Raw genomic sequence first — 26,754 nt, 5'->3', positions numbered from 1 at the left:
TGGGACTTCCTAGGTGGTGCAGTGGTTGAGAATCCACCTGCCAATGCAGGGGACATGGGTTCCATCCCTGCTCCGCGAAGATCCCACATGCTGCAGAGAAACTAAGCCCGTGTGCCATAAATATGGAGCCTGTGCTCTACAGCCTGTGAGCCACAAGTATTGAGCCCATGTGCCACAACTGCTGAAGCCCACTCACCTAGATCCCGTGCTCTGCAACAAGAGAAGCCACCGTAGTGAGGAGCCTGTGCACCACAAAGAAGAGTAGCCAGCACTCGCTGCAACTAGAGAAAGCCCGTGTGCAGCAACAAAGACCCAATGCAGCCAATAAATAAGTAAATTAATTAATTAAAAAATAAATAAATAACAAAAGACTGTTACTGGGTACCTGATACAAGTTTTTACTTGTAATTAAAATCATGGAACATATAAGAAAAATTATGAGCCCTGTACTTTTATATCAGATATTTTGTCCATCTGGAGGTCAGTACCAACAGCATAACCTGCTTAAAAATAATAAAAGTGAGGCTATACAGCCAAGCTTGCTATGGATTTAAGATGATGGATGTGTCTACCTCTAGTAAAGGATGAATCATTAAAGATTTAGTATAAGCACAATCCCCAAATCCCCGACCTTTGGTCTATTGAAAGATTAATCATGGAGCTATTTTACAGAGCAGAAAACACAGAACTCATAGGAGACTATTGATCAAAGCAAATTACACTTTGGAATTGGCTTGAAAATATGCATTGGCCCACAGTGGACGTAAGAATGTATTTGGGGATTTCCCTGGGGGTGCAGTGGTTAAGAATCCACCTGCCAGTGCAGGGGACACAGGTTCCAGCCCTAGTCTGGGAAGATCCCACATGCCGCGGAACAGCTAAGCCTGTGCGCCACAACTACTGAGCCCATGTGCTGCAACTACTGAAGCCCGAGCACCTAGAGCCTGTGCTCCACAACAAGAGAAGCCACCATGATGAGAAGCCCATGCACCGCAAGGGGAAGAGTAGCTCCTGCTCCCTGCAACTAGAGAAAGCCCGCACACAGCTTTGAAGACCCAGTGCAGCTCATAAATAAATAAATAATAAAATAAACAAATAAAACTTTTAAAAAATTAAGTATTAAAGAAAGAAGAACGTATTTGGGCAATTTTCAGAGAAGCGATGAATACAACTTAGTTTTGTTGGTAGCTGTACTTTACCTACACACGAAACGGAAATACATGACCCACGTGTTTATTTATGAATGAATCTCTACATTTGTGACGTGACCAGAGAATCACGCTTATTTATGAATGAATCTCTACATTTGTGACGTGACCAGAGAATCACTCTTATTTATGAATGACTCTCTACATTTGTGACGTGGAGGGATTCTCTGGTAAAGTAAGAGAAGCCAAGGAAAAAAAAAACATTCATCGGAATAATATCAAAGTCAGCTAACACTGGTGAGAGGGAACAATACAAGAGGAACGCAAAACGTCCCCTGACAATTTCAGCTGACGTGGATGATGCTTTCTTCCATTTTCCATTATTGTCTAAAACGCACCATCAGCACCTTAAAATATCTGTGTCGCCTTATTCTCTAATTATGTACCCCACCCAGGCTTGCTGGTTAACTGCACATTCTCTTATTCCCTAATTGCAGCCTTGTTGGCTTTCCCAAAAAGACTTTACGTTTCTCGTGAACTGCACTGAAATCTCCGCTCCCTTTCCAGGCAACCACCTCACCTGCCCGGCACAATATATTTTCAACAAACAGTTTCTGCTAAATAATAATCCAATGTCACAACACTCAATGAGTTCCGACGAAGGCCACCTTCAGCTGAGACACCGAGATAAGATCTGGACTGAAAATGATGAGAATGGAAGCCAGCCGCTTATTTACTGAGAACATACATTTTCTGCTATTCTCTGTCTCCACGATATACGGCACTGCTGTCACATCTTGTTTACTCTTTCCTCGTACTCAGTAATTTTTTTTTTCAAGATGGCACGAGAACTCTTTCCTGAGTCAAGGCATTTCAACAAATCATCTAACAGTTTATCAGACACCTATGTGATTATACAGCTGCCTTAATCGCACCACTCTTGGGCACAAATTGAACAAATGACAAATTTCTTCCATTGGTGTGCAGAAACACCTGTGGCCACTCCCTCTAACGATGGAAAATGCAAAAAACGTATCCTTGTCTCTTTCTCTTATTTATTACTTTGGTTGCAAGAATCTATATGGTTCATATTTTAGGGCAAGCCCTAAAAGGTGTTCTAACTTACCCATGGAGAATTATATGGGGGAAAGGCAACATAGTAACTCTTTCCAGAATCCTGTGAAAAACGGCAAATACATTTGTTTCATTCTTTTGTCATTTCCAACATAGGAAAAGCAACATCCCATCTTTCCTTCTTTGTGTTATAGAGGCATCACCTTGCCTAAACCCCAATTCCCACACATCACTCTCTCGCTTCTTGGTTTTTGCTGGGAAATACCCTAAACCTGGTGAAATCCAACTTTCCATCCAGTGCACACCTACACCATTGCTGGTGAGCACAGATGAAGGAAAACATAGATCCAGCTGGCTGGTCTCATCTTCAATTGCCGCCCACAAATCTGCAGTAGGTTCAACCAGGAGATCATACTAAATTCCCCTAATAAATCTGTTTTGTGTTTCCCTAAAACACTAACACTTCCTGCATCCTCTAATCTCTAATGCCCCTGGTCCCATCTTCTTGATTGGTGTATGAGCTTCCTTCCAACTATAGTGAAAAGAATTACAATAATTTGAAGAAAATATCCATACATCTCCATCAACCCATTTGCCCACATACTAATAACTACTGCAGCTGCTGCGCCTCCCGCCTTTCACTAGAGGTAAACAGTATGGACACCATCGAAGACCAAGTATCACCCATCAAACCCCATCAATTCTTGTCAACAAAACGAAACACCACTCTCTTGCTAGATGACCATTGTTTTCCTCTTGTTTCACTGTTATACGGTGTTACTGTTCAAAGTGCTTTCTAGCTCTCGGGTGTGTGGGGGGGAGTCGGGGGAGGGATATACACCCCCATCTGCTTGGTAGCAGGCATGGCCATGCCTTGCAGTGTCCCTCCCTGGGAAGACTGTTACTGCCTCACCTCAATGACATCAGATATAATTATTTGCTTTGTTTTGCGTAATGAACAGAATTTAAGTGTTACTGCCAAGGGAAAGCCTAAAGAACACTGATGTGACTCCACCATGTTTTCCTTCCCCTTTGCCGTACAGTCTGAAATATGTCTGTACCATCAGCCTGTGTCCCAGAATAAAGAGATGGAGAAAAGCCACAACCAACCCCTGGAGAACATGCAACGTGAGAGAGAAATACTCCTATGTGGTCACATGTCACTGGCATGTTAGGGATATCTGTTACTGCAGCATGACTTATACTAAACTGATTAACACATGATGCTGCTAGATCATTCTGACAGCTTCCAGACATGCTGTGAGCCCTTCTACCTAGAAAGAAAAACAGTTATTTTCTCTTCCGTCTGTATATCCCTCCAACGACTGCCTAGTTCTCTGCTTCCTTACAGAAAATCTCCTCAGAATTGTTAACTACACACCCTGACTCTGATTCCACTCCGTGGATTCTCTATTAAACCTGTTCCAACCAGGCTTGCGCACCTAACCCTCTACCACAATTTTTACTGATCTAGTAAAAGTTACCAGTAGCCTCCGGATTGCCATGTGGGTGAACTTTTTTCATTTCTCTATTTCCAAAACTCTCTTGGCGACCTCGTTCAGTCCCATGACTTTGTGACTTTAAATACCATCTATCTTGAGACTTTCTTGGAAGTCCAGTGGTTAAGACTTGTCACTCTCACTGCCGAAGCCTGCGGTTCAATCCCTGGTTGGGGAACTAAGATCCCGAAAGCCCCTAGCACAGCCAAACAGACAAACAAAATCACCACCAACAAAAAACCCATATATGTTCCCTAGTCCAACATTCTTCTGTCCCTTGAGCCATGGACTGTGACATCCCCCATCTATGGCATGCCAATTCTCTGATGTCCCCTATATATTTCCAACTCAAACTTTCAAACCTCACCAAATCCTCAAGATTCTCTCCGCTAGCTCCCTCTCCAATTTCATTTGTGGGGCCCTTGTGCTTGGGTCAAAAACACTGGAGTCCTTTCCTTCCCCCATAGTCCACATCTAGATTATATGAAAATCTTATTTCGAAACACATTTTTAAAAAATCTGGGACTTCCCTGGTGGTACATTGCCTAAGAATCCGCCTGCCAATGCAGGGGACATGGGTTCGAGCCCTGCCCCAGGAAGATCCCACATGCTGTGGAGCAACTAAGCCCATGCCCCACAACTACTGAGCCTGCACTCTAGAGCCTGCAAGCCATGATTACTGAGCCTGAGTGCCAAAACTATTGAAGCCTACACGCCTAGAGCCCATGATCCACAGTAAGAGAAGCCACTGCAATAAGAAGCCCATGTACCATAATGAAGATTAGCCCTCGCTCGCTGCAGCTAGAGAAAGCCCATGTGCAGCAATGAAGACTGAACACAGCTGGTAAAGAAATAAGTAAAGAAATTTATATTTTAAAAAATCCAACATTTCTTCCCCATCTCCACCACTCCCATGGTAGATATGCAGTCATAATTTCTCAGGATGAGTCTGGCGTTCACCTTCTGACATAGCTCCTGCTTTCTGTTCTTGCCCCTCCAGGCTAGTCCCAACAAGGCAGCTACAGTGGTCCTTGAAAACACGCCTCCCCTTATCACTCCTCTGCTACATCCCTCTAAGTGTTCTCCTACTGTTCTCAGAAGTAGAAACAAAGTTTTTCACGGTCTCATCCCACTTTGATCCCCCTCTGTCACAGTGGTGTTCCCCAATGCAACAGGAAGGCTCCCCACCCCCTCTTCCTCACCTCCTTCAATTCTTTACTCACCCTTCCCCTTCTCACCAAGGTGTATGTTGACCATCCTACTTAAAAGTGCACTTTTCACTGCAATCCTAATCTACTTTGTCCTAAAAATATTTTATTTATTTACTGCTGCATCAGGTCTTAAGTTTCAGCACGTGGAATCTTTCATTGCAGTGCATGGGTTTTCTCTTCTCTAGTTATGGCATGCAGGCTCCAGGCTCTGTACTTTGCGGCACACATGCTCTCTAGCTGAGGAGCGCGAGCTCAGTAGTTGCGGCTTGCAGGCTTAGTTGCCCCATGGCATGTGGGATCTTAGTTCCCCGACCAGGGTTCAAACACGCATCCCCGGCATTGGAAGGTGGATTCTTCACCACTGGACCACCAGGAAAGTCCCCTATTTTGTCCTCTTCTATTCTTTTCATAGCACTCATCACTTCCCCAAAATAATACATAACGTATTTAATCCTTAAGTTTATTTTCCATCCCCCTCATAGAATGTGAATTTCACGAGGCAGGCAATTTTGTCTATTGTGTATGCTGATGTATCGACAATGCTTAGAGCAATATCTGCAACATGGTAAGTAAGTACTAAAATACTAGTTGAAAGAAAGAAGCAATATTAAAAATCAATTATTGAAAGACAGTATACTGTGAATATCGTCTGGGGACTTATACACTGCAATACTGATGGGTAAAGCATAAAAATGAATATTTACAAATGTTGGAAACCAAATTATTTGAAAAGTCAAATTTTCAGGTTCGCTGAGAGATAATCAATGAAGGACAAATCAATAAAGGGTATAGGATGTATTTCACCAAATAGAGAAATACTTGACAAGTCCTTCCAAGGTTACTGAGGCATGACTCAGACAGCTGCTTCCATGGCTTTGCAGGTGGCTTTGACTTAATTCTCACATGTGGCCTCTTGTTTTTGTCACAGGTGAACTTACAATTCCTTTTATTTCTTCCCTATCTGTCCTATTTTTAGATATCATCAGTGAATCTAACATATTCCTCCTGCACAAACTTCTAGCAATTTGATGAATTGTAGCCATTCCCTGATTTTATAACAGCTGTCCCTTTATTTCTGTCAGCTCTACCCCATGCTGTGCCGACCTTTCCCCCAACTCCTCCTTCCTGAAATCTTAAAGAGTCCTAACAGGCTCTTGGAAAGCAGGGTTTGTGTCTGCCAAGATTTGACCAACATTTACTCTGCTCTGCTGCAGACTGGTAAGGAAGCTGTACACCTGGGAAAGGTGTTTGGGTGACTGTGAAGCCAACTTGTGTCTTTCACGGCAGGACAAACGTCCACACTGCCTCTGAAACACAGAGGCTGTTCCTCAGTGTTTCTGGGAGAGATGTTAGGACCTCTTCCTGGGAGCTCTTCCACTCCAGGAAACACACATATAATTATCTCATCTTAACACCGCGCAGGGAGTGGCATGCTTTGAGCCTGATAGAGACCACAATCGGGGAGGCGGGGGCGGGGGGGGCATCTTTAGGTGAGGTCTGTATGTGTGTGTGTTTGTGGGGACACATGTGGAAAAGGGGACCAATGGTTTAACCAACAAGAGATGCTTGGGTGTGCAGACAAAGCAGAGATCAGTTAAAAGATGGACAAAAAACTACGGAGACACGAACAAATTGGCAAAGAGGAAACTGTCATCATTGCTTCCGATGAAAAGCTTCTGTGTGTTCAACTGAAACCTTTAGGAAATACAGAAAAGTAAAAAGAAAAGAAAAAACGAAAGGACAACGGTCATTGACCTGCACACAATGATCGATTTTTTTTTTCCCCTGGCTGTGCCACTCGGCTTACAAGATCTTAATTCCCCAACCAAGGACTGAACCCTGGGTCCTTAGCAGTGAAAGCGCTGAGTCCGAGCCACTGAACTGCCAGGGAATTCCCAATGATCACTTGTACCGTATTTTATTACCCAAGTTTTTTGAGGGGAGGGTGGAAGATTTAGACATGGTTTCCCCTTTAAAGCTTATTACCACATATAATTCTCTGGAAATTTTCCTTTGGTGCACCAAAAACAGAATCTGTTCTTTCTTTAAAAAAAAAAAAATTCTCTCTTTCCAAATCACATAAGATGGGTCAGAAAACATGGCCTCAATGATTTGCTGCCTACATTTTTCTCTTGCACTTCTTGACACACTAAGATAATTTTCTGTTGTAGTTAGGCTGCTTTTCAAGTAATTACATTTTTAATTTTAAAATGTCAAGAACAGCAACAAAAAAACAAGAAAAGAAAATATGCCAAAGACTTTTCACCATCCAATTCGATTATATGTTCACCGGGGAAACAGAGTAGATGGTTTCAACAAATTATAATAATCTTAAAATGGATTAAGAAGTATAACACTCATTTTTTAAATGACACCATCTGCACCAGGTTTAATATTTAATGTCATGACAGATAAGAGGTTTTAGTAAAGTGTCTATGTTTTTAACATGGTGCTGAATGGGGCATGATGTCTGGCATTCACACCCAGGGTTGCAAATTTATTCCTTATTTTCTTCTTCCTCAGTGATTACCTTATTTATTTATTTATTTATTTATTTATTTATTTATTTATTTATTTTATTGGCTGTGTTGGGTCTTTTTTGCTGTGTGTGGGCTTTCTCTAGTTGTGGTGAGTGGGGGCTACTCTTCTCTGTGCTGCGTGGGCTCCTCATTGCCGTGGCTTCTCTTGTTGTGGAGCACGGGCTCTAGGCACGTGGGCTTCAGTAGTTGCAGCACATGGGCTCAATAGTTGTGGCACACAGGATTAGTTGCTCCACGGCATGTGGGATCTTCCTGGAGCAGCGATCGAACCCGAGTCCCCTGCATTGGCAGGTGGATTCTTAACCACTGCGCCACCTAGGAAGCCCAGTGACTACCTTTCTTTATGAACTTCCTCTACTTTTTATTTTTAAATTTATTTATTTATTTATTTATTGGCTGCGTTGGGTCTTTATTGCTGTGCGTGGCCTTTCTCTAGTTGCGGTGAGCTGGGGCTACTCTTTGTTGTGGTGCGCAGGCTTGTCACTGCAGTGGCTTCCCTCGTTGCAGAGCACGGGCTCCAGGCACGTGGGCTTCCGTAGTTGTGGCATGTGGGCTCTAGAGCTCAGGCTCAGTAGCTGTTGTGCATAGGCTTAGTTCCTCTGCGGTCGGTGAGATCTTCCCGGACCAGGGCTCAAACCTGTATCCCCTGCATTGGCAGGCAGATTCTTAACCACTGTGCCGGCAGGGAAGTCCCGAAATTCCTCCACACTTTTGAGACGCCCAGTGTCCTATTATTTTTGTCATTTGTAATTCTTCTCTTTCTTTGTCCATCTTCTGGCCATAACTTTCACGTCGCTCTCGGACCCTGCCCACTTATCTCTACATTCTCCTCTGCATACCCTCCTCTTCAGACCCTTGGTGGTTTTCCCACATGGTTCTACCCGGTTGACATTCCCTTTTGATCTCTGAAACCCACGATGTATATAACTAGTCTTTCAGAAATCCTAGAGGGCCCGCCTTGCGACTGGCATTGGACATGGGGGCAGTCTGGTAGGACTGAGCACTCCACCAGTGGGGTCTGTGCTAACTCCGGGGAGTCAGCGTTGAATCGTATTGAGGACAGCCTGGTGGTGGCCCAGGGGTGGGTTTGGGGGAGGGGTGGAGTGGGAGGTTGGGGTGAGCAGATGCAAACTATTATCTATAGGATGGATACACAACAAGGTCCTACTGTAGAGCACAGGGAATTACAGTCAAGGGAGATCAGGCTGATGCTTTGTGAAGACCTAGAGGGGTGGGATGGGGAGGGTGGCAGGGAGGCTCAAGAGGGAGGGGATATGGGGACATATGTACACATATAGCTCTGCAGCAGAAACTAACACAATAGTGTAAAGGAATTATACTGCAATAGATAAAAATAAAATTAAAAAAACTAAATAATAAAAGTAAATATTATGTGTCTACCTCCAATGTTAATTCTGAGCCGTTACATCTTGTATACATCTGAATAAAAAGCTTCTCAGGAAGGCTGTTATTATCAAAAATAAAATCCTATGATAAACCACAATGGAAAAGAACATTTTGAAAACGTATGTTTATGTATAACTGAATCACTTAGCTATACTGTAGTAATTAACACAACACTGTAAATCAACTATACTTCAATTAAAAATAATAACGTTAAAAAAGAAACATCCCCTTTCAGCATGCAAATGCTAGTCTAGACCATAAACAAGCAAATGCATACAATTTTGCTCAAGTAAACATCTCAGGAGGCACGGAACTTGACCAGCATCCCTCATGCCAGTCGGGCAGTTCTCAGTGCTCTTCCTTAAGTGGACGTGGCCTTCTGCTGAGTTTCGGCTTCCCTGGTTCATATACATGGTCTGCAGTGACCTTGTGGTCCTCATGCCCTTCAGAGATGCCCCTTCTCTTCCCATCTTCTTTCTTTTCATCTTTTCCTTCCTGCTCTGATTCTTCCTTCCCTTCCCCCTTAGCTTTTTGCCTCTATTATTTTCATATAATAATGTTCAACTGGCATCTTGAATCCAGAGAGAACACGCACACACACACAGACACACACACACAATAAAGGTTTTGTCTTTGTAGATCCCTTCATTCTTTCTTTTCTTTCAACCTGCTGATTGATCACCTACTCTACTTGTTTTTTTAATATGGGTGAAGTTGTTTTACAATGATGTATTAGCGTCTACTGTCCAGCAAAGTAAAGTGGAGTTCCCTGTGCTACACAGCAGGTTCTTATTATACATATTTTATACATTTATACTGTTTTATACATATTACAGTACACAAGTCAATCCCATTCTCCCAATTCATCCCCCTCTCTGCTTTCCCCACTTGGCGTCCACACATTTGTCCGTATACCCCTTCATTCTAACATCACGCTTGGATTGAGCTCACAGGAGTCAACGTGCATTACAATGTGGTGTGTCCCTTCACGACGCAGGGACACCCCAGGGGCTGGCATTTCTCCGAGCACGTGCCCGGGTAGGCTAGCTCCTCACAATCCAGTGACCCGCATATCACAGGCCTCTGTCCTCGCCACTCACGGGGCAAAAGATGGAGGATTTAGGATAACCTGCATGTCACATTATTTTTATCGCTTTCATAAATGTCTAACTATTGTTCTCTTTGCAAAAGAATTAAAACGGATGGATACAGAGGGCAAACACACGCACGCTGGAATCACTCATTTAAATTAACACTGCAGTGTTCATCCTCTTCCCTGTTCCCCGAGATTCTGTTCTTCTCCAAAGCTAAAGAGACGAGCAATGGTCTTCTGTCTCCATTTATTTTGCTTAAAAACGAAAACAGAAGAAATGCCCTTTTTCAAATTCCCCCACATCCATCCACATATTCGTGGCATTTTGCCCTCTCTCTGATCCATATTTTGAAATCCAGTCTCTTTGTGTTTACCGTACAGTTTTATGGTAGCTCATAACATCGTATCTCTGATGAAAGCTCCCCACCATAGTTAAAAAGTATCAGGCAGCGTGTACTGGAAAGCTGGAAAGGGTGGGAGCGATGCACCAGAGGGAGGGGATATGGGGATATATGTACACATACCGCTGATTCACTTTGTTGTACAGCAGAAATGGACACAATACTGTAAAGCAATTATATTCCCATAATGATTAAAAAAAATATTAGGCAGCGTGCATTGGAAGGCCCAAAGGAATTTTATGAAAGAATAAGACATTTTTTTAAAATATTTTACCTGATGAGAAGGCCAGCCAGAGATGTTTATAGCTCAGTTGCTTAGCCATGCCTATGGGAGCCCAGGTCCTCAGTCTCTTGGTAAGACACTGCCATGCGTGGCGCTGAGGTTTTACCTTGTCCTCACGACATACCGTGGCCCTGCAGGTCACCCACATCTAGCCAAAGGGAAGGGAGGTCGTCGGTACAAGGTGTCTGGGTCCCCTTTATTAGAAGAAGGGAAGCTTTCTGAGGAAGAGCCCCCAGAAGAGTCCACCGGTGTCCACTTGCCCCCAGGCATCTCTAATGCTACCACCCCCCCCCCCCCCCCACCAACAACTCCACGCAGGCTGAGAGAGTGTATTGGGTCAGCGAATCGAGATGTGTCCAGTTCTAAGGACTGTTTTTGCTCTAAATGGAAAATTCCATTTTAATGCCTGAATGTCACTAAACTAAGATTCCATTATTTCTCCGATTCATCACCTCCGTCATCGGAAAGCAACTATGTGAACATACACTCCCTGGCAAAGAATAAAGTCAAACGACACAGACGGATCTAACATCCACTAGGGAAGAGTATCCTGCTTAAGTGCTAAGGGGCCTTAAAAGAATTAAAGAGCGAGTTCTGGTGCTGAGCCTTGAAGGGACAAGACTTAGGAAAGCAAAAGGCTGAAAAAAAACTAAATAACAACAAAGATCCAGAGCATAAAATAATATTATGAAAGGACTAACAACTGTCAAAAATAATTGCTATTGCAAAGAAAGGTGAAAGATCACTAATTAACATGAGTAATTTTTTTCTCGTACATTTCAAGCTTCAAAATTAATGCTCCAGGGACTTTCCTGGTGCTGCAGTGGTTAAGAATCCACCTGCCAGTGCAGGGGATGTGGATTCAATCCCTGGCCCAGGAGGATCCCACATGCTGTGGAGCAGCTAAGCCCGTGCGCTACAACTATCGAGCCACAAGCCACAACTTCTGAGCCCACGTGCTACAACTACTGAAGCCCATGCACCTACAGCCTGTGCTCTGCAACAAGAGAAGCCACTGCAATGAGAAGCCCGTGCACCGCAATGAAGAGCAGCCCCCACTCGCCACAACTAGAGAAAGCTCACGTGTAGCAACGAAGACCCAACACAGCCAAAAATAAATAAATTAATTTTAAAAAAAAGATCAATGCTCCAGAAAGCAAAGCTGAAAATCTAAGTGAGGCACCAACACTTTTAAAAAATCACCTGGGAACATATCGAATGATCCAGCAGCTCATTCAGAAACAAAATCAATAAACCATCATTAATCATTTTAGAGAAGATGACATCCATTACACACATTATTTGTGATCATAAGAGGACATGCCCTTTGGTGGGGTGAGAAGCTTCACTGTGAAAATGTATAATAATGTCATCGTATATCATACTGAAACACAACATGGAGGGGAACTTCCTGGATGCCTGATAGAAGATAACTGAGGTAACTGAGCAGAATTCTCATCTCCACTGATGGAAAATAATGAAGAAAGAATGAAATACGTATGAATATAATACAACAAAAAGCCACTAGAATCAGCAAACACACCACCACCATCAGCAAACAAACCAAAAGGTATATAATCCCTAAAAGAAGCATGTGAAAGACTTTGGAAACACAAGTTAACTATTAAAATTGCTGGCTCTACTGAAAATTCAGCTATTTCCTAAATATTAATACAATATAGTTTACTAGTGTTTCTCTTTCCACTCAATACAGACTCCCCATAAGCTTGGACAGAGAAGCTATATGTTTGATAGAAAACCTTAAAATATATTGATAAGAAACACAGGTTTTATCTTAGCTCATGAAATCTTTGCATGAGCGACCAAGAAACCATTTAAGATCAAGGCATCAAGTCTTCATGACAATTAAGAAGATAATATAGCCAAGATGTGGAAGCAACCTACATGTCCATCGACAGAAGAATGGATAAAGAAGAGGTGGTGCAGATATACAATGGAACATTATTCAGCCATAGAAAAGAATGAAATAATGCCATTTGCAGTAACACAGATGGACCTAGGGATCGTCATACTAAGTGAAGTAAGTCAGAGACAGACAAAAATCACATGATATCACTTATACGTGGACTCTAAAAAAAGATACAAATGAACTTATTTACAAAACAGTAAGAGACTCACAGACATAGAGAACAGACTTGTGGTTTTCAAAGGGAAGGCGCATGGGGGAGGGACGGAGTGGGAGTTTGGGGTTAGCAGATGCAAACTATTATATACAGGATGGATACACAACAAGGTCCTACTGTAGAGCACAGGGAACTATATTCAATATCCTGTGATAAACCATAATGGAAAACAATACAAAAAATAATGTGTGTGAGGGTGTGTGTGTATATACACACATATATATGCATATATATGTATAACTGAATCACAGTAGAAATTAACACAACATTGTAAATCAACTATACTTCAATTAAAAAAAAAGGTGATAACTGTAGCCAACATTTGGTAATCATGGTCCTTTTGGTTCACTGGTCGAGGTGGGAGGGAAAAATATGTCCCTTTAAGACTAGCTTAAGCTTAAAATTAAAGCCTTTGCACTATATATGAGGGAAATATGAAACATAATGGTGAAAGGTTCTTCTAGAACAAAATCTAAAAGCAGTGAAGCAAAAGTTGTCCAATATGAGAACTGTTCTTACCAAGAGGCAAGGGTGAACTGAAGATGCAACCAAGTTATACGTTTTTAGCTTTGTTCTTTTTCCCCTTGTGGTGGGTAGGACGGGAAGGAAGCCCTCATCAGGTGGATATCGTCCTAATTCTGAACACACAGCGAGCTGCTCTTCACCTTCTTCTACAGCATGACATCTCTTACGCACTGTGTGTTTCACGTGGCTGGAGAGATGTCTGAATGTCCGTTGAAATCCTGCCCTTGCTCTGCCATGAGCAAGATGTGAATTTGAACAGCCACGACAAACTTCCTGACCAACACTAATGAAGATACTTTAAGAATGCTTTACAGATGATAGCCTGGCTGCTTATTTATTTATCTTTAAATCAATTAATTAATTTATTTATTGGCTGTGTTGGGTCTTCGTTGCTGCACATGGGCTTTCTCTAGTTGTGGCGAGCGGGGGCTATTCTTCATTGCGGTGCACGGGGTTCTCATTGCAGTGGCTTCTCTTATGGAGCACAGGCTCTAGGCACGTGGGCTTCAGTAGTTGCGGCACATGGGCTCAGTAGTTGTGACTTGCGAACTCTAGAGTGCAGGCTCAATAGTTGTGGCACATGGGCTTAGTTGCTCCGTGGCACGTGGGATCTTCCCAGACCAGGGCTCGAACCCGAGTCCCCTGCGTTGCCAGGCGGATTCTTAACCACTGCACCCCCAGGGAAGCCCCTGCCTGCTACTGAAGAGCATAAAACCAACACCCAGGGAGCCTTTAGAGCACCCCAAGGATTACGCTTCTCAATGTGACACCGCCATTATAAATTCAGGACCACGGAGAGCTGATGACTGCTCAACAGACTTTTACAAAGACATCCACAGAAATTCATGTTCCTCTTATTTTCCCCCCTTTTCCCACGAGCAGAGACATGTACTAGGGTCCAACAGATGGTGTGGAGGGCTTATGAGTCTTCTTATTTTCAGGGACTGCAAGAGAAACCTGCACATACATTTCCCTGATGTTTGAGGGCGGTTTGGCTGCGTGAATCACTAGGGATATTTATGTCAGGGATATCTATCGTCAGCTTGTCGTTGTCTTTTCCCTTTAAAACAAATGGAACTGGACTTCCCTGGTGGCGCGGTGGTTAAGAATCCGCCTGCCAACGCAGGGGACACAGGTTCGAGCCCTGCTCCAGGAAGATCCCACATGCCTTGGAGCAACTAAGCCCGTGCACCACAACTACGGAGCCTGTGCTCTAGAGGCCGTGAGCCACAACTATTGAGCCCATGTGCCTCAATTACTGAAGCCTGCGAGCCTAGAGCCCGTGCTCCACAAGAGAAGCCACCGCAATGAGAAGACCGCACACGGCAACAAATAGTAGCCCCTGCTCGCTGCAACTAGAGAAAGCCCATGTGCTCAGCCCAAAGACTCAACGCAGCCAATAAATAAATAAGTAAATAAATACATAAAAAACAATAAAACAAATGGAACCACTTAAGACCACAGCTCTGAGATTCTGAATTTTGACTAACAGCCCTCCCACTGTTGCATTTCTAGGGACCGCCTCTATTTTTCTAGGCTTCAGGTTGGCTTTACAATTTTCATCCAGTTACCTGCTAGTTCGAGACCCTCCTCCTGATGTGTATCTGTGTTCGCCTCCCCTTAGCATCTGCCTTAACCCCTCCGTCTGCCGTGCTGAGGTCACATCGAGTCCACCGTTGGGAGCACCCTGGCGTGTATCCTCTCTGCCTTTCACAGCTGCCTTGATATCCTTAGCTAATCGTGCCTCCTTCCTCGCTGAACTTCTGCCCTAAGACCCAAAAGTGGAGCCTCCAACTCCGTCTCCTTCACCTTGCTCCATGCTACTCAGTGTTGGAAGAGCCATCTCTGCAGAAACTTGGGGCAGTCACACCTACAGCCCAAATGAGCCCTAAATTCTTTACTCTCACGTTCACTGGACTCTATCACTCTCAAATCTACCCTCAGGCTCCCCTCCGCTCCATCCCGGGGCATACTCTGCTTTAGATCATAAAGACCCCTTGTCCTTCCCAAATTATGTCTCACACTTTCTTATTCTGTCCCTCTCCCACATTCTGCTAGAAACCACTTAACATAGCACCTTTTTATGACTACCTTCCTTGTCCTACAATCGAAACAGCATTAAGCCTCCTCTGTATCCCCGCAACACAAGTCCAGAATCATCCCTTTGCTTTGCCACCGAGCTAATGATACCCGTATTTTATTTACCTTGTAGGGGAATGTGATTTTTTTTTTTTTTTTTTTTACATTTTCCCCAGTGGCATGCTTTGCACTGCTTTGTGCCGATGTGGAACTCAATAAATATCTGCTGTTGGAATGAATCGATGTATCATTTGGTATAACAACAACAGCACCAAGCTGCTATATTTTAAAATTAATATAGAGTTGGACTTAAGATAGATGGTGCATTTTAGCATTCTCCCAGATGGTGGAATTTTACCCAGAGGACCTATGTCGTCATTGCCAAATATGTGTCACTGTGTACTAGCAAAAATACGATGGAGGCTCACAAAAGAGAACTTATTACTCCATCACAGTATTGTAGGCTTTGAAGAAGAAAGATGAGTAAGGCATGCTCTCCACCCACATAGAGTATGTGATGCGGCAGAGGAGAAAAACACACAAGGGTGAGATGAATGGGAGTGGTTACTAGATAGTATACGAGACATTGTGTGAACAGCTAGGGAAGAGTAAAGAGAAGAGACAGAGAAAATAAGTTTCAAAGTGTGGGGTGAGAGTATACCAAGAAAGAATACTGCAAGAGGTCAAGGTTGAGCTGAGTTTCAAAAGTGATTACTGAGGAAGAACTAAAGGGTTTCCCAAGCAGGGAAGAGGCATCAGAGAGAGAGAGCTAATTGTCCTAGGTTCAACGGAGCAATCACGATCACAAGGTCACCCAAGGTCAATGGGGGGGCCAACCAACTTGGAAGGACACAGGAGAGAAAGCTGAGCTGGTCAGCAGAGCTGCAGCAGGCATCTAGATGGGAGCTACTGAGTTGGTACAAAAATGAACTTTGGGGCCAACCCAATATATACTCCACAGGTGACAACTCAGATATAAAGAGACAAGATCTCTACTGTGAGGTCCACGTCCATGGGGCTTTAGCTTCTCCCTAGCGTAGAGACCTCAGACTTCACAGGGGCCAACATCACCTATAAACACCTCATAAGCCGAGATTCCAGGGTCCCCGCACGGGATATGACATTTTCAAAAGGCAATGCCCTCAGGAAAGTCTGAGGCTGTGACATCCCCTGCGAATTCTTGTAGTTCTTGACGGTTCTTCTGGGTCAAGATGCAATTTATGGAAATGGTCATCAGCTTCACGGTAAGGCAAGTAGCCAAGATCACTGCTGCCATGCCCTTCATCTGGTGGAAAGGAAAACAGAACTAGACCGTCTAATGAAGGTCAGAGTCTCATGCAACAGAGCGAAGGACTTGTTACCACGTTATCGCAGACACTCTGCACATCTCAGCCCGTTCAGTCATCACAGTGATGGCAGGGAGTAGGGGCAACTTTCAAAATTACACAGATGAAGAAACCGGGAATCAGAGAGAGGACGGTATCAGCCCTTGACCATGCAGGAGAAAGCAGCGAAACACAGGAATTAGGAATGAAACCTAGCTCTACATGACGACAGAGCTCTTTTTCACCTTGATTCATGAAGAACCAACAGTAAAGGTACACAGGAAAGATGCTTAGGGAAAAAGTGTGCTAGCAAAGGGAGTTCTAATAGCTAAAGAGTCATTACTGGAGAGCTTGTCGCATGGTAGGCACCGGACTAGCACACGCAGCAGCCCATACTTGCATATGCAAGACTGTCAAGGAAGCAAGAAATGCAACATAGATGCAACACCATTGCAAATTACTGAGAAAGACGCTCTTGAGTAGACATGGCTACCCCTGGCCTGTGTGGAGACAGAGAGCTTCGCAGAGAAGGTTGCATCTGGTAAGAATGTTGAAGGAAGGGGTCCGAGGTCCACTGGGATGCTGCCCTGGTCTTCACAGACTTGCTCGGCAGAGATGTAGTTGGAATTTGATGCTATAAAGAACAGGGAAGCACTAAAGTGTTTCCAGCAGGAAAGAAAGGGACCTCAACCTGCATTTTGTAAAGATAACTAGGTAAGTCACTGGAGATGGAGGTTCCAGAGAGGGAAACGTGGCAATCACATAGAAGGAAATGGGAACTTGAAAGGGAGCAGGAGGAGAATACGGGGAGGGGAGATAAAAACTGAGGCCATCGTGGGAGCGATCCGTAACTCCTACGGGTTTCATTCTCTCATGGGATGGTCTCTCAAGCCAGAAACATGAGTTGTTCCTAGATGTAGCTTCTTTCTCTCCCAATTCCCATCATTCAAATCAGTCTCCAACCCACACGCCAGCTCTACCTGCAAAATCTCTGCTTACGTCTAATTCCAATAGGATACCATGATATCTGCACTCCAGATTGAAAGGTTGGTTCAGTATTTGAACGTCTGGGGGCAGCTAAAACAGACGTTCCTTACCCTTTATAAATTATTGCCATGGGAATTAAATGTTTAGCATCCTAGGTCTCTTACACGGTAAATACAATGAAACAAACACAGCTTCATAAATAGCTCCATACACTGGTCTTACATCCACCCTATCAATATCAGCCACAACTGCTGGAAATTCCCTGGTGGTCCAGGGGTTAGGATTTGGTGCTTTCACTGCCCAGGGCCCAGGTTCGATTCCTGGCTGGGAAACTAAAATCCCGCAAGCCACACAGCATGGCCAAAAACATAAATAAATAAATCAGCCATGACTGTAACGCAAACACGACCACACAACAGAGTAAAAGGGCTTAATGCCGCATCATTTAGGAAGAAAGAGCTTTTTGATTAAATCTGGCAATTTTTCTGGTGGTTCCGACGCATTGTTTTAGAGTTTCAGGGAAGCCAACTTCTTACACACGTAGCAAGGTCCAGCTCTGCTCATTTCTTGGCAACTAAGCTTCGTCTACCGACACTGGGATAAACGTTCTGGGGCCAGAGGTGGGACCCTTGCTTTACCAACGCACAGATGACAGGTGAAACTGTACCACCCAATACAGTCGGCCATGTGATTTGAAGAACGTTGCAGATGAAAATGCTGGGTGTATTCAACCACACTCATTAGTTCACCACTGAAATAAAATACCTTTTAATGAGACTAACCTTATGGGTGATTCTTATTTCCTCAACCCAGGCAAATGAGGAGACAGGAAGTCCGTTTGGCTAACGGTCTTTGCTTCTTTATGCTGTTACTTTTCAGCGTTTTGCGCTTATTTCGAACGAATGCCAAAAACAATTGAGGGACTACGTGTAGCATCACCTATGATCAGACCCTAAAAGAACAAAGTCCTAAAAATACTTTCACATTTCCAATGTGTTCTTTCCTTATACTTCTAAATTTAACATTTTTTTTTACCTTTTTCCTTTCACTCCCACCTACCTCTTAAATATAAAAAGTGATGTACCACCTGCCATGTCTGACATTTGCACAGGTGTGTGTTTGAAAATGTTTATGTTCAAATTCTGGTAACCAATGTATAGAGAGTAGTTTATATCACGCGGCTCAAATATATTTTTCTATGCTCTTACTTCATACTTTGCTTTAGCATCAGTATTATTACATTCGGAAATTTTACACTTTATACACCAATGTTATCTAATCAACATTTTCTCTTAGCATTAAATAAGAATTGCCCTTTATTTTTTTTTTCTCTCATTACCTTCCTCTTAATTCAGAAACATTGAGCTAATTATCCAACCACCCATCGACTCAACCAAAATGGAAATTAATACAAATTTTGGCACATGAAAAGATTAGGATTTGTGGAAAGATATTTCTTGGCCGGGTTCAGGGCATTTTCCTTTGCTTGGCAAAGGATAAGACACTCTTAGTCTTAGCCCATTGCCTGCTGTGGAAACTGCAAATGGGATTTACAGCAATGTACCTTTTCTAATCCCACGAGCCACAGGTGCCCCACAGCGTAACCCCAAACTCCTACCGCTAAGTTTATGAAACTTCAGCAAGCTTGCAAAGCTCTTTCACATGGTGAAAAGACAAATGTGTAGCCCAGAATCTCTGGGATATATATGCTGTGCTCTTTGCATCCCTATTTTTTGTCCTTCACCCATCACCTTAAATTCCTCATCCTCATAGGGACCGTCCCTGGTCACACAATCTTAAGTACACCCACCACCCGTCACCCACAGAAGTGACTCTCACAGTTCTTAGTTCCCTCACGGCTCTTATCACAAGCTGAAATGTGGGGGTTTTTTTCTTTCAAATTTTCTTCTTTTTTCAAAGTGAAGTATAGTTGATTTTTAATGTTTTGGTTTCTGGTGTATAGGAAAGTGACTCCAATGCGCGTGCACACACACACACACACACACACACACACACACACACGGTTTATCATAAGATATTGAATGTAGTTCCCTGTGCTCTACAGCAGGACCGCTGTTTATCTGTTTTATACGTAGTAGTTTGTACCTGCTAATCCTAAACTCCTAATGTATCCCTCCCTCACCCCCCTTCCCCTTCGGTAACCACAAATTTGTTTTCAATGTTGGTGACTCCGTTTCTATTTTGTAAATGAGTTTCTTTGTATCATTTTTTTAGATTCCACATATAAGTGATCTCATATGATATTTGTCTCTGTCTGACTTACTTCACTTAGTATGATAATCTCTAGGTCCATCCATGTTGCTGCAAATGGCATCATTTCATTCTTTTTTATGGCTGAGTAACATTCCATTGTATATATGCATCACATCTTCTTCATCCATTCATCTGTTGATGGACGTTTAGGTTGTTTCCATCTCTTGGCTATTGTGAATAGTGGTGCTATGAACATTGGGTGCATGGATCTTTTCAAATTATAGTTTTTTTTCTGGATATGTGCCTAGGAGTGAGGTTACTGGATCATACGGTAGTTCTACTTTCAGTTTTTTAAGGAACCTCAATCCTGTTCTCCACAGTGGCTGCACCATTTACATTCCCACCAACAATGTAGGAGCGTTCCCTTTTCTCCACACCCTCTCCAGTATTTATTCTTTGTAAACTTTTTGATGGTGGCCATTCTGACTGCTGTGAGATGATAGTTCACTGTAGTTTTGACTTGCATTTCTCTAATAATTAGCGATGTTGAGCATCTTCTCATGGGCTTCTGGCCATCTGCACGTCTTCTTTGGAGAAATGCCAGTTTAGGTCTTCTGCCCATTACTGGACTGGATTGGTTGGTTCAATAATTGGAGGGGCTCCAAAAGGTTCATTTAATCTGCTCCCATGCAACCGTGTGGTCTCTGCTTAAGGCACTCTTCTGCTGGTCCTTCTCCACTAACTTCTGATCTCTTGCAACTTCCAGCATCTCATTACTGACTATGTCCATCCTTGCCAAATTGCATGTGATGGGGGATGAAGGGAAAGGGTTGTTTCCATGACTACAAAGCAGAGCAACTCTGCTCATAGCAACGTATCATCCCCGATGTCCGCCACGTTACCCGATGAGCCCAGCCACTGAGAGGAGAGTCCCCATTTTCTAATTAATAAACAGCTACAAGCACAGTACGGAGAATTTTTTAATTACATTCAGGACTGTGTTCCTATTGCTCCTTTACTAATGGTTTGGGGGCGGCTGAACGAGGTAACGAAATGGTGGACATGCCAGCGTGAGAAGAACTGAGGTGTGCTCTGTTCTTTCATCCTGGTTGATGGTATGATGCTAACAGTGTGTGCACAGTAGCCAGACAGTCCAACTGTGAAGGCTGTTAGTCCCAGTCCTTCTCTGAAGACTACTTAGTCACTTCCTTGCCCTAATTTTCCGTTTCCGTAACTATAAAATGGAGTTGATCAATATATCCCTTTCTGGTCCTATTATGAAAATTCAGATCGGGCTGCCTTTCATTGTCTGCCACCTAGCAGAGACGCACGTCCTAAGCTCCTTATTTAATCTAGCTCTGCCTCAAGCCCTGCCAGCCTCCATCCTGCCTTCATACTCATGAGTCTCTTCTGACTACCTGACGCACTTTATATTCCTGAGCCTAACTTTTCAAGTTCATCTCCCACATTAGAACATGCACGCCACAACCACAGAGAGCCATCGGAGCTAAGGACGGCTCTGTCTTCCGTGTTGGGCACGTAGTAGCAACTAAATAAACACTTGTTTCACAAGAGAATAAATATCCTAACACACTTAATTGTATCTGGCACACAGTAAACAGTCAATGTGCATTGCATTTATGTGTCTAAAAATGCCAAGGAGACCACTGCTGTCATTCTCTATGTCATATGTGTCACCGCAAGGGAAAGGGAACTTATATGAGGCTGACTCAAAAGTTATCTACACTCCGGTTATATGAAAGCTTCTGTTGGCCGCACAGTCTTATCAGCACTATCCATTCAAGGCTGCTGTCTCCGCAGTCACTGCTGTGCAGGTGTGAACGTGTTACATCTGTTCATTTGTGACTGCGGTGTGAGCAAACATGGATGCCCCACTTGTGATGTGTACGAAAGAAGAGCAGCGTGCAGGGATTCGTCGTTTGTGGTCTGAGGGTGTGCACGTCCGCACACATCTGCCCACACTCTCCACACTCTGCAAAAACTTCGTTTTCAGGTGTTAAAGCATCCTCCCTACAGTCCTGATCTTGCTCCATCAGACTTTCACCTGTTTGGTCCCCTGAAAGCAGCCCTACGAGGAAGAAGGTTCACTTCTGATGAAGACGTGAAGACAGCGGTGCATGCGTGGTTCACAGCTCAGCCTAAATCATTTTTTAATGAGGAAATATGAAAGCTTGTTGACAGATGGACAAAGGGTATTGAAAAGTAAGGAGATTATGTCAAAAAATGATGTATTTGTCTTTTCTTAGAGTTAATTAAAATAAATTCTACAGGCAGAGTGCCGATAATTTTTGACTCACCCTCGTATTTATTGAAAAATTTCACAGCTTCAAACAATGCTTACCACAATCTTAAGAGGTCTTATTATCCCAGGTTTCCAGGGAGTTGCATTAATTCACCCTGGATCGCACAGGTGAGATTTCAAACAAGATCCATCTGACTCAGATGTACTCTTTCCTCAGGGTAAAAAGGCTTTCTGTTCCAGCTATCTTTCTAGAAAGAGCTGGATGAAGCAGATATATCCCCCTGTCTCCTTGAGGAGCTAATTGCTTATTTAGGAGGAGAGATGATGCAAACGTATGAAAATATAGTATGAGTCCTGTGAACATGAAAATATGGGACAGTTTTAGGTCCAAGCAAATGTCACTTCCATATGGTTCAATCTCAGAGGTACCAGGAAGAAATTCTTCTGTTTCACGTGAGTGGACCTGACACTGAGAACCCAAGTCAAAGATTCTTCATCTGTTCTGGGCCACAGACTTTTTTAGAGGCGACCTTCCTTTCAATGGAAAATACATTCTCAGCTACTCACAGAAGTGCCATAAAGACCCTCTGGCGACCCACGGGGCTTAACCAAGAACATCTAGTTCCAAGGATGCAAAATTATCTTCCAATTGACCAAAAAGCGATACAGGAAATGTTCACAGAGTTAGACTTTTAGGAGTAAGTGGAAATTTGGAATGCAAATGAAAGGATTAAGAAGTATTCAATACAAACTACCAGATGTAAAATAAGTCACAGGGATGTACTATACAGCAGAGAGAATACAGAGAATACTATTGCAAGAACTTTGTATGGTGTGTCATCTATAAAAAAAATTCAAATCACTATGTTTTACACCTGAAAGTACCATCATATTTTAATTCAACTATACTTTTTTAAAATCTTTATTGGAGTATAATTGCTGCACAACAAAGTGAATCAGCTGTATGTATACATATATTCCCATATCCCCTCCTTCTTGAGCCTCCCTCCATTCTCCCTATCCCACCCCTCTAAGTCATCACCCATCATCGAGTTGATCTCCCTGTGTTATGCAGCAGCTTCCCACTAGCCATCTATTTTACATTTGGTCATGTGTATATGTCAGTGCTACTCTCTCTCTACATCCCAGCTTCCCCTCCCCCCGGTGTCCTCAAGTCCAATCTCTACATCTGCATCCCTATTCCTACCCTGCCACTAGGTTCATTAGTACCATTTTTTGTATATTTTTTTGTAGATGTATGAATTAGTTAGCATACAGTATTTGTTTTTTTTTTCTGGCTACTTCACTATGTATGACAGACTCTAGATCCATCCACCTCACTACAAATAACTCAATTTCACTCCTTTTTATGGCTGAGTAATATTCCATTGTATATATGTGCCACAGCTTCTTTATCCATTCATCTGTGGATGGGCATTTAGGTTGCTTCCATGTCCTGGCTATTGTAAATAGTGCTGCAATGAACATTATGGTATGTGGTTCTTTTTGAATTACGGTTTTCTCAGGCTATATGCCCAGGAGTGGGATTGCTGGGTCATATGGTTTTTTAAGGAAACTCCACACTGTTCTCCACAGTGGCTGCACCAACTTACATTCCCACCAACAGTGCAGGAGGGTTCCCTTTTCTCCACACCCTCTCCAGCATTTATTGTTTCTAGATTTTTATTTATTTATTTATTTATTTATTTATTTATTTATTTATTTATTTATTTAATTTATTGGCTGTGTTGGGTCTTCGTTGCTGCACACAGGCTTTCTCTAGTTGTTGCGAGTGGGGGCTACTCTTCACTGTGGTGTGTGGGCTCCTCATTGTAGTGGCTTCTCTTGTTGTGGAGCACAGGCTCTAGGCAAGTGGGCTTCAATTGTTGTGGCACATAGGCTCCATAGTTGTGGCTCACAGGCTCTAGAGTGTAGGCTCAATATTTGTGGTGCCCAGGCTTAGTTGCTCTGCGGCATGTGGGATCCTTCCAGAGCAGGGCTCGAACCCGTGTCCATTGGCAGGAGAATTCTTAACCACTGCGCCACCTAGGAAGTCCTTGTTTCTAGATTTTTGGATGATGGCCATTCTAACTGGTGTGAGGTGATACCTCATGGTAGTTTTGATTTGCAATTCTCTAATGATTAGTGATGCTGAGCAGCTTTTCCTGTGTCTGACTAAAAATAAATAAATAAATAAAACCAGCACATCTTTCTTTTCTGATCTCAATGTCCTCTCAAGGGGCTAGAGTGTTTACTGAGAGCCACTCAGGCCACAGAGACTAAAAGCAAACTCTCTATTATCTGGCAGGAATATGTTTAGCCTGGAAACTCTCCTTAGGAAATAACAACCCTGGCGCCTTTCTTCAGAAAACAAATTGACCCAGTTGATACAAGATTACAGTATTTAAAGGAATAGTGAATGAAGCCGTGATAAACAATTGTCCAAGCATCTCATAGAGAAAGTGACTGTGTAGTAGACGGACAGAGGGGAAGATCTTGGGCAAGGATTTCAGACCAGAGGCTTGCCTCTAATACTTCCCTCCCCAGCTACAAACTACTCATTTGTCCATAGGTAAGATCCACATCATTATGATGAGCTTAACACTACAGGGTCTCTAGGGATGGTTGGAAATCACGGTCCACAGCCAGGGATACACAGATCTGCATCACTTCTAAGAGAATCAGCGCATAACAACCCTGCCACACGGTTGGTGAGAAAGTAAACTGGTGCAGCCACTGTGGAGAACAGTACGGAAGTTCCTTTGAAACTTAACAACAGAGCTACCATATGACCCAGCAACCCCACTCCTGGGCATATATTCAGAGAAAACCAAAATTTGAAAAGATACAGGTACCTCAGTGTTCACTGCAGCGCTATTTACAATAACCAAGACATGGAAGCAAGCTAAATGCCCATCGACAGAGGAATGGATAAAGAAGATGTGGTGCAGATATATACAATGGAATACTATTCAGCCATAAAAAGGAATGAAATAATGCCACTTGCAGCAACGTGGATGAACCCAGAGACTGTCATACTGAGTGACATAAGTCAGACAGGGAAAAACAAATATCATATGACATCATCTATATGTGGAATCTAAAAAATGATACAAATGACCTTATTTACAAAATAGAAACAGACTCAGGGACATAGAAAACAAACTTACGGTTACCAAAGGGGTGGGGAGGGATATAGTAGGAGTTTGGGATTAACATATACACACTCCTATGTATAACATAGATCACCAACAAGGACCTACTGTGTAGCACAGGGAACTCTACTCAACACTCTCTAATAACCTAAATGGGAAAAGAATCTGAAAAAGAATAGATACATGTGTATGTGTCACTGAATCACTCTGCTGTACACCTGAAACTAACACAACATTGTAAATCAACTATAGTCCAAATTTTTTAAAAAGGCAGATAAAAGGTGGCAAATAAAAAAAAGAATATATGTAAGAGTCATCACCCAAGCAAAAAGCCATCTGAAATCACAGTTTGAAATAACAGAAAGTTGTGAATGTAACAGTAATTCTCTCTACCCAATGCCTATATGCACACTCGGACAACCAATATGTATGTTGTCTGCAATTATTCTCCTTCTTTCTAGGTTATATTTGTTTTGATGGCCTTTATTAAAATGCACTTAAGTGTCCGTTGAGTCTAATGAAAACATTCAGCTTGTTAAAAAAAGTGATGTGATAGAGTAAAATAAAAGCAGATTGCCGGGGCTTCCCTGGTGGTGCAGTGGTTAAGAATCCGCCTGACAATGCAGGGGACATGGGTTCGAGCCCTGGTCCAGGAAGATCCACATGCCGCGGGGCAACTAAGCCCGTGTGCCGCAACCATTGAGCCAGCACTCTAGAGGCCGTGAGCCACAACGACTGAGCCCATGTGCTACAACTACTGAAGCCAGTGTGCCTAGAGCCCATGCTCCGCAATAAGAGAAGCCACCGCAATGAGGAGCCCGCACACTGCGAATAAGAGTAGGCCCCGCTCGCCACAAGCAGAGAAAGCCAGCACGCAGCAACAAAGACCCAACGCAGCCAAAAATAAATAAATAAATAAATGAACTAAAAAAAAAGATTGCCATCAATTAATATGGTAAATATACACTGTGTTAGAATAAAACTTTTTAATTTTTCATTAATTTTTATTTTTATTGATTGTAATTTTTAAAATTATTTATTCTAATTTTTATTGTATTTTATTGTATGCACAAATGAACTTTCTGGCCAACCCAATGCAATTCTACTTAAACAGTGTGGTTATCAGGTTTTCCTAAACCTTTTCTCCGCTAAGAGAAACAAAATACAAGGTGGGCAGAGCAGCAAACAAGACAGCTGGTCCACGTCATGGTGGAGAAGTGGCTCACGGTACCTCCAAAGCCCATGGGCTACTTGATACTGTTCCCTCTGGTGGAAGGTTCCAGACTCACTCCAGGTTGGTAATGTCCAGGCATGAGGGTGAGAAAGTATGTCTGGGCAAGACCTTCTTCCCAGTTGGCTGGTCTGCTGGACAGGGTGGCCCCAACAAGAGGAAAGGATTTGCTTCC

The 26,754-nt window shown here is 43.0% G+C and overlaps 1 protein-coding gene across 4 annotated transcripts in view; it reads right to left on the bottom strand.

The window, feature by feature from the left end:
- NLGN4X (neuroligin 4 X-linked) overlaps positions 1-26,754 on the bottom strand; it is a 288,563-nt gene that overhangs the window by 181,575 nt on the left and 80,234 nt on the right. The window lies entirely within an intron of this gene.

The sequence above is a fragment of the Hippopotamus amphibius genome, chromosome X (assembly GCF_030028045.1).
Source record: "Hippopotamus amphibius kiboko isolate mHipAmp2 chromosome X, mHipAmp2.hap2, whole genome shotgun sequence".
NCBI classification, from domain to species: domain Eukaryota; kingdom Metazoa; phylum Chordata; class Mammalia; order Artiodactyla; family Hippopotamidae; genus Hippopotamus; species Hippopotamus amphibius.
Note: the sequence above shows the minus strand (reverse complement) of the source record. Positions and strands in the feature narration are given on the sequence as shown.